An 8,527-nucleotide genomic window follows, 5' to 3' on the forward strand; every position below is an offset into this window, starting at 1 on the left:
TTTTTTTTGGTACATATTTTTCAACTATTTTCTCCGGTATTTTGTACAGTATGTCCGTATTTACCTGTATATTATCACTTACGAAAACATTTTTCCATTCTTTTTTCATTTCTTCTTTTCTTTCTGACCATTTTATATTCTTACTATAAAAGATATATTCTCCATAGCTTTCCCAACGTTTTGTGCTTTGATTATATCTGTGATCACTTGCTTTGGAATGGACTATTAATTTTATGACTTTGTTGTCTGAAATTCCAGTGGTATACGCTATGATTTCTTTAACATAATTCACCTCATTCACAAATACTAAATCTAGGACATTTTCCTTTCTTGTTGGAATGTGGTTTATTTGTTGCATATTATGTTCTAATAGCATATCTTGAAGCTTTTCAAATTGCCTCTTATCTTCTGCACTACTATTACTCTCTTTTTTATATGTGTATATACAACCACTTTCTTTTATCCGTTTTTTCCATTTCACGAAAGGAAAGTTAAAATCTACGGATAGGAGTATATTCCAGTCTTTATGGTTTCTACATATATTATCTATTTTTCTATTATTATGTCAAACTCCTCAGTATTTGGGGGTCTGTGAACTACAATATTCACTAGTTTTTCAAATTCAAATTCTACCGCAATCAATTTACATTCTGTGTTGCTGTATTTTCATAGACTTTTCCTTGATTTATGTCTCCTCCATATATTGCGGTTCCCCCTTGATTCCTATTTGTTCTGTCTGATGTATATGTTTGGAAAACCTTTATCTGGTCATCACTGCCAGTCTCTTTGGAATACCATGTTTCACTTATATTTAATATATCTATTTTTTCAGTATGGGTTAATTCTTCTAGGAACTTTATTTTCTTTTTAGAGTTACACGTGACTAAACCCTGAGCATTCATCACTATTACAGTTTGTGTTTCATCCCCATTATTTAATATTGGTAATATGGACTTTACATCCTTCTCTCTTGTTCTGATATGATGTTCTTTTCTTCATTTACAGGAAGTCTGCCATTAAAAAATCCAACTTTTCTATTATATTTGCTCTTTCACCTTTATATTTATTTTTGTGTGTATACCTGCAATTATCCCCATATCTGCACCAACCCCTGGCATTATAGATGCATTCTTTGTAGTTGGGCTCTAATTGTGCATATTTGGGTTGAAAGGCATCATATCTTGGGGCCTTTTGTGCATAGGGCGGTATATACTCGGCTTGGTTTTTTATTTCTTTTTTTGTTTCATTTTTGCTTTCATTTTTCTTTTCTGCTTGCTGAGTTTTCTTACTTTCATTCATGATTGCATGATGCATATATCGATTTTTTGGGTGAATTTGCATCCTTTTCCTTCATTTAGCTTTTGCATATTTTTGGATGGAAATCTCTGCATTCGTCTCCATATCCGTCTAAATACGCACATTTGCCATATATTTCATAATTATGGCATATCTTTGGATGCTTGTAGTAGCATCTTTTGCCAAATCTGTAATGCCCTCTTCTCAGGAAATTGCAGACTATATCTTTCTTTTCTTTTTTTTTCTTGTTCTTGCTCTTCCCTAAAATTATGTAGGTCTGCGTAGAGTCTCTTGTGTCTATTATCTGTTTCCATCTGATAATATATTTCTTTGTAAGTATGTTGTTGGATGGCATCATAAGTTATATCAATGATTTCCTCTCCATCCTTACACATAACTTGTTAATTTTTCTCTTCTTCTTCTTCTTCTTCTTCTTCTTCTTCTTCTTCTTCTTCTTCTTCTTCTTTTTCTTCTTCAACTATTTGCAGATTTAGTCTCGACTTAATTATATTTTCTATCCAGACTAGGCATGTTGAGCAGAATACCTTTGTGTCTCTATTTTTAATCTTTTTGCTGTATTTCAGCACATGTAGGGTGTGTTGGAACATGACAGGCATCGCATTTTCTGATCAGTTGTTGAAGATTAATAATGGAATACCATATCTTACATGTATTGCACCATTTTGGCATACTTTTTCCCAATGCATCAATCAGCATATTCACCCTATTGGACTCCTTATTATTCTTTGATGGAATGTGTTGATTGATGTAAACTTTCTTTATAAGTCTCTTTATCACTTGGATCTTCTTTGGAATTTCCTCTATTATTTTGCTGATGTTTTCTGCAGATTTGTTCCAGTTTGTTGGATCATATTGTTTCAATATTTCTGCGAATATTTTTCCGTCACACTGGTTGGAGTTACTAGCGACCTCTGTTATCAGATGGTCGAGTTCTTGTTTTGCCAACTCATGGAATTTACTTTTGGTGATTGCAGCAATATCCCTCCAAGCTTTGCCTGTATTATAGAGCGCCATTTTGATCAGATTCTTTGTAATTCACAAGATAACCATCCTATGCCGACTTTTTATCCCACTTTTCTGACCACAAACTAATCACCGACTATTCACGAAAATTTGTTGCTATATTGCACTCGATAGCCTTTTGTTATCCGCGTTAAATCAGTATATTCATCGGGTCACACAAGTGCACTCACTCACCGGCATACAGAAACACTCAGAGAGAGAGAGAGAGAGAGAGAGAGAGAGAGAGAGAGAAAGAGAGAGAGAGAGAGAGACATTTGAGTACATGGTAATACAGTAATATTGTTTACATCTACATTGTAATTAAGTTATGCCAAAAGAATAAAAAAAGATAAATTATTTTCAGACATTTAAGTACTTATTAAAACAGTATTGTTTACACCTACAGTATATAATGAAGGTTGTACAAAAGAATACAAAATAAAGTATAGACAGACATTTAGTACATATTAAGAATAATATTGTTAATTTCTATATATTAAAGGTTATACAAATGAATTCATAGGGATTACAAACTAAATTTAGTTTGATTTCGTAGGTAAGTTGTACCTATGTTTAATTGATATTAAAAAAAAAGGGTTGACTATTCAGTATCCACCAAAGTGAGGATGGCGCGTGCGGATCTCATCGAGCAAATTATTATCTGTCAATATTTTTTTACATATATCAACTACTGTGAGTCTTTGGGGTAATATGTCACTAACAAGTGGACATTCTAGGCAGTAGTGTTCCAGGATGTTAGCGTTGGGAGCGTCACATAACCTACAAGAGTTGAAGTGAGGAATTCCATCTTGCTCAGCCACCTGCTAAACTGGTTGCCAATCCAGCCAAAGACACGCACAAGCCATGTTATTTTGACGAACCATGAGTCCATTGTGGCGATACTTGTGTTGGTGAGGAAAGAAGTGATCATTATGCTGTTTTGATACACTGGTGGCTCTCTCAACATTACTACGATGATGAGTATGTGAGCAAGCAGCTTGCCGCACCATTTTTCTGCAGCACAGGAGAGATGGAGTGGGAGTATCAGCAACTGGAGGATCCAGTTGACAGGCAGCCTTTGTGAGATGGTCGACGGTGTTGTTAGCCAGAAGACCCACGTGAGAAGGAATCCAAAGGAAGTGCACTACCAGTGAGCTCATGTTGGCCATGTCTAGTTACCTGTGTATTTGTGTAACCAGGGCTGGTATGCTGGCTTATGTGATGAAAGGGCTTGGAGTGCTGGTTGCGAGTAGCATATGATCAAGCCGTTGTTTCTGGTCCGTGTGATTAAAATAACTGCATCTAGAAGTTCATGTATTTCACAATACGTGGAGTTTGATAACTTTTAGAGCCAACATCCTATCCAGCCCTCTGGTGGGGGTTCTAAAGTGGGGGAGAAAATGGCACATCCAGCACTGCCATCCTGCTGCAGGGAGCCATCTGTGTAGAGGTGATGGGCTACACTGAGGGTCGAGGATAGTCTGTCAATGGTCTGCAATGCACGTTGTTGTTGAAGTTGAGGCAAGTTAGTCTTAGAGACTGGAGTGTAGGAGACTGCCGGCACAGGAGTCTGCCCGGGTGCAAGGCCATGATCCACGTTCTCTGCCACGATGTTGATGTCAAACCCCCGAATGCTTGAACAGACAGTATTAACTAGTGTCCCCTAGGGCGTAGTTGTGGACGAGGTGCATCTAGATCGAGAGAAGTTCTGATGACGTTTGAATAATGAGGATCCAGTTGCGGGTAATACAGGCATTTGATTCTGAAGTAGGTGACATTGGAGGATATTCTCTCAACGAGTGGAGGGAGACAGAGTTATGTTGCATGTTTACAATTCTAGTGGATGCTGGACAACGTAGAATGAATGTCATTGCTTGGTTCTGGAATTTTTCAAGAGGCTGTAGAGTTGATCTGGATAGTCGATATAGTGCAGGGAAAAGATAATCTACCACTGAGTGGATGAAAGCAATATATATGGTTCTGGGGACTGGGATAGATACTCCTGCAGAATAATTAGTAAACCACTTGAGAGGAGTCAGGCATCGCTGTAACCAGGCCAGCAGATCTTGAACAATAGGATGTACTCTGTCTTGCTGGAATGGATGGTGTAATTCACACTGGTGCTCCCAAATAGATATATTGTGTGCATAAAGGTGGAACATGGTTCCCCACACTAAATTCTGGTAGATTCCTTTGTGGCCTTGGGGAGAAGATTCTACTTTTTCCTGAGGAGATGATAAGGTCGCTGGAGGATGCTGACTCGTAGAAGGAAGAAATGAAACGTTGCAAGTGCCCAGGAGATGTTGAGTGAATGCAAATATTGTCTACGTAGCAGGTGATGGTTGTGCTATCAGTATTAGGAAGCAAGGAGAGACCACGATGAAGGAGAATATTAAATAAAAATGGACTAAGTACTCCCCATTGTGGAGTACCAAGTTCAAGTTCTTTTGCAGAGCTCAATGCTCCTTTAAACAGGACACGAGAGACTTAATTTCAAAGATATCCACGTACCGGATTCCAAAATCAATAAGCTGGTCTAAAATAATGTCTCTATTTGCAACTTGAAAGCCACTTTTCAAATCAATGAAGACTACAACACTGGTTGGGGAGAGACTAGTATAGAGCTCCAAGAGACAATGATGTGTTCCTCGTTAGGGTAGGAAGCCATATATTCTAGATGAAAGCTTATCTTACAGCTGGAACATAAGGTGTGAGAGGAGAAAACGTTCAAATACTTTGCAGAAACAGGAGGTGAGGACGAATTTTGCCAGTGCCGGGTTTGGGAACGAATACCATGAGTCCAAGCTAGAGGTACATATCCCAGGCAGAGGCATAGGTTGTAGAGCAGGAGGAGAGGGTTGCCAGGTACTTTTATGAGTGTGCAAAGGGCTGCATAGGTGATGCCATCATCGCCAGGAGCTGACTTCTTACTCCTTGATAAGGCAGGTCGTAGCTCTTCCTTAGTTATGGGTACATCGTCCTCTTCAATCACTGCTCAGTAAGGCGGAACTGAGACGTAAGGCACGATGGTTTTCTTGTGGGGAGAGAGAGTCTTGTATATGAGCTGGAAGGTTAATGGTTCGTAACTGTGCTGCCCACTCATTAATAAGGTCCTGTGCATGCTGAGCAGGGCTGTGGTAGAGCACACTTGGGGGTTTCTTCTTCACAATACTGTTGATGAGGTGCCACATGGAGAGGAGAGAGAGAGAGAGAGAGAGAGAGAGAGAGAGAGAGAGAGAGAGAGAGATTAAATGCAGCTGTAACTAAACCATAAACTTTACTAAGTGCTTTTCATGTGAAGAATAAATATGTAAAACAAGTGATCGTGGGTCAAAAACAAACAACTTATGGACCGCGGTCCATTAATTGGACCACCCTGATTTTTAAATTTCCGGTCTTATTGTGTAGGTGTAATGGTGGGCTAGCTAACTTGCCCACCTGAAACAGAAGATATGATATCATCAATGGCACTTGACTGTACAATTGTGTCCTAAAGTATGGAGCACCTGTTGGAATAAACAATTAAATTTGATTTCACAATGCTCAGGTGATTACCTGATTTTCTTACGAAAATGTACCCCTGAGGAAAAAGTTTATTTGACTTATGAAGAAAAATACAATTTTGCAGTTTGCATGCTAGGATTAGAAAGGTAATCAAAAAGAGAAGAAAGGGGTTATAGAATCTATTATTGTTTATAAATCTATTCAGGAAGCTGCTATACTTCCTCAGAGAAATATTCCGCTTTGGTTTCTACCAGATGTTATGGGATATTTAAAAATATCGTCTTTACCTGATGATTTGTTTAATACTTTTCATTATTTACTTTTTTTTTAACTACTAGTAATGAATAACCAACTTCCAAAAATTATGAAATTTAGAGAATATGAAAAACAATTTAAAGTTAATCTTTAAAACATGCTGACAAGTTTCCAAATGAGTATAATTGTGAAATAAATTCTGACGCCACCTGGTGATGAAAATTACGTTGGGATTGTTTTCTATTTTCATATAATTAACCTGATGAATTTTTTTTATCTCAAATATTATATATACTTAGTTTTTATTTAACTAACAAAAAAAAATTCATTATCATTATCCATTCCTACGCCTATTAACGCAAAGGGCCTCGGTAAGATTTTGCCAGACGTTTCAAGATAGAAAAATATATGCATTTAAACTTTACATTTTCATAAGTATATATTAATTTTCTGATTTATTAATATACATTCCATTTTTCTTAATTGAAACTTATGTTTTTCATTGTATTACAGATCCAACAATATTTTCTTTTTTCTGAAGGCATTGACAAGAAATCAATTCGAAGCAACAAGAGAATAGGAGAAGAAATAGACCAACGGAATGAAGGAATCACCACAAGAGACGATAAAAAGAAAGAAACTTGAGTATAATCTTTCTTGTTGCAGATGAAAGAAATGATGAATGAATGTACAATACAAATCTGAAAAATTTAGTATTTATTCAATTATTTCAAAGATTTTCTTCCCAAATAAGAAGTCAAACAGTAACTTTAGTTTCGATCATCATCAAGATCAAAGCACATTATTTTAAGTATGATTGCATTGTGTTCAGTTGCTTGCTTAGCTTTTATTTGCTGCAAATTGCTTGCTGTCACGGTTATTGTCATTTGCATGTAAGTTGCGGAATGTCCTTTTTCACTGCTCCCATTTGCATGTGCTTTTCACCTCGTTACTAAACTCAATTGAAAACTTCGCAGCCACCTTACAATGTTGCAATATTGCAATCTTGGGCATCCGCCGCGTTGTTCGAAATCGTTCTCGTTTTTATCAATTATCATCGAAGTTGAGATACTCAATGCAGATATTTATTTTTTTTATTTTCTTCCATTCGCTGACTAGCAATAGAAGATTCAAGACGTAAGATCGGCCAGTTTTTATATTAAAGGTAATGTTTAACACGTTTTTATTTCGACGAATATATATGTAAATATAATATATACATACATTGTGCATATATATATATATATATATACACGCACACACACACACATATATATATATATATATATATAGATAGATATATATATATATATATACATATATATATACATATATATTATATATATATATATATATATATATATCTATATACACACACACACACACACACACACACATATATATATATATATATATATATAAAGAGAGAGAGAGAGAGAGAGAGAGAGAGAGAGATTCGGGTAGATATCCCAGGATTATGTATATAATCGACGTATAGGTTTGCTTACAGCAAACGGATGTTAGAGACTAATACACAAACAAACAAAGCCATCCCAACACCTTCTAAAAACATAACAGACACCTTGCACGCCTGGAACTGTCGACCTAACGCACCATGACTCCTCTCTGCTGGGATAAAGGGCGCTGGTGATTGGTACAACACATGAACATACGCTACAGGGATCTAAGCGATGCCAGGCAACCATACAAATGGGAAAAAACACGTTAATAGAGGAAGATATATCAAAATTGAAAAGTATAATCTGAATCTTATGCTGCGCTAATTTTGCTAATAATTTTATATATATATATATATATATATATATATATATATATATATTCTTGATTCACTTTGAATAATTTTAGCTATAAATTCTGTTTGTTACGAAATGAACACATATTCCCAAAATTATATATAATCAACAAGGGTGCAATCGTATTCAATTACAAATTGCTATTCTTATGATTATGATTATCCGCATCAATATGAGTGTTAAAAAGCCTAACTTGTTAGTCTAGCTTATCAAAGCTACTTATAAATACTTTAAAATAGCTAAATTGAAAGCAAGTGGACCTGCTCGTTACTAAATTCTTCCAATTTAGCAGATCTGTTTCATCCTTATGGAAGTTTTAATAAAATTAGTCCCTTACTTGATCAAAATGTTTTTCTGTTTCAGGAAGGTTAAGTAATTATCTGTATAATATTTTTATAGATATTTGAGTATTTGAGTGTTATCATATAGAAATAATTAGCAGCTGATGACCGTATCTTTCAGTGTATAATCACACTTATCTAGCAATATGGAGAGCTAGTTGCAACATCTGTTAGTATGTGGGTGATGAAATTATTGGAAATGATTATGCTCATTAGATATAGTTTTACTGTAATTTAATCAAGATTATGAAAATGTCTTTCAAAAATAGTTTTGAAATTGGTAATTCACATCAG

The 8,527-nt window shown here is 35.8% G+C and overlaps 1 pseudogene; it reads right to left on the reverse strand.

Annotated features, from left to right (window-relative positions):
- Positions 1-3,664: 3,664 nt before the first annotated feature.
- LOC137624732 (uncharacterized) lies at positions 3,665-5,510 on the reverse strand (annotated as a pseudogene).
- Between the last annotated feature and the right edge of the window lie 3,017 nt (positions 5,511-8,527).

This window comes from Palaemon carinicauda, chromosome 31 (assembly GCF_036898095.1).
Source record: "Palaemon carinicauda isolate YSFRI2023 chromosome 31, ASM3689809v2, whole genome shotgun sequence".
Taxonomy (NCBI): Eukaryota; Metazoa; Arthropoda; class Malacostraca; order Decapoda; family Palaemonidae; genus Palaemon; species Palaemon carinicauda.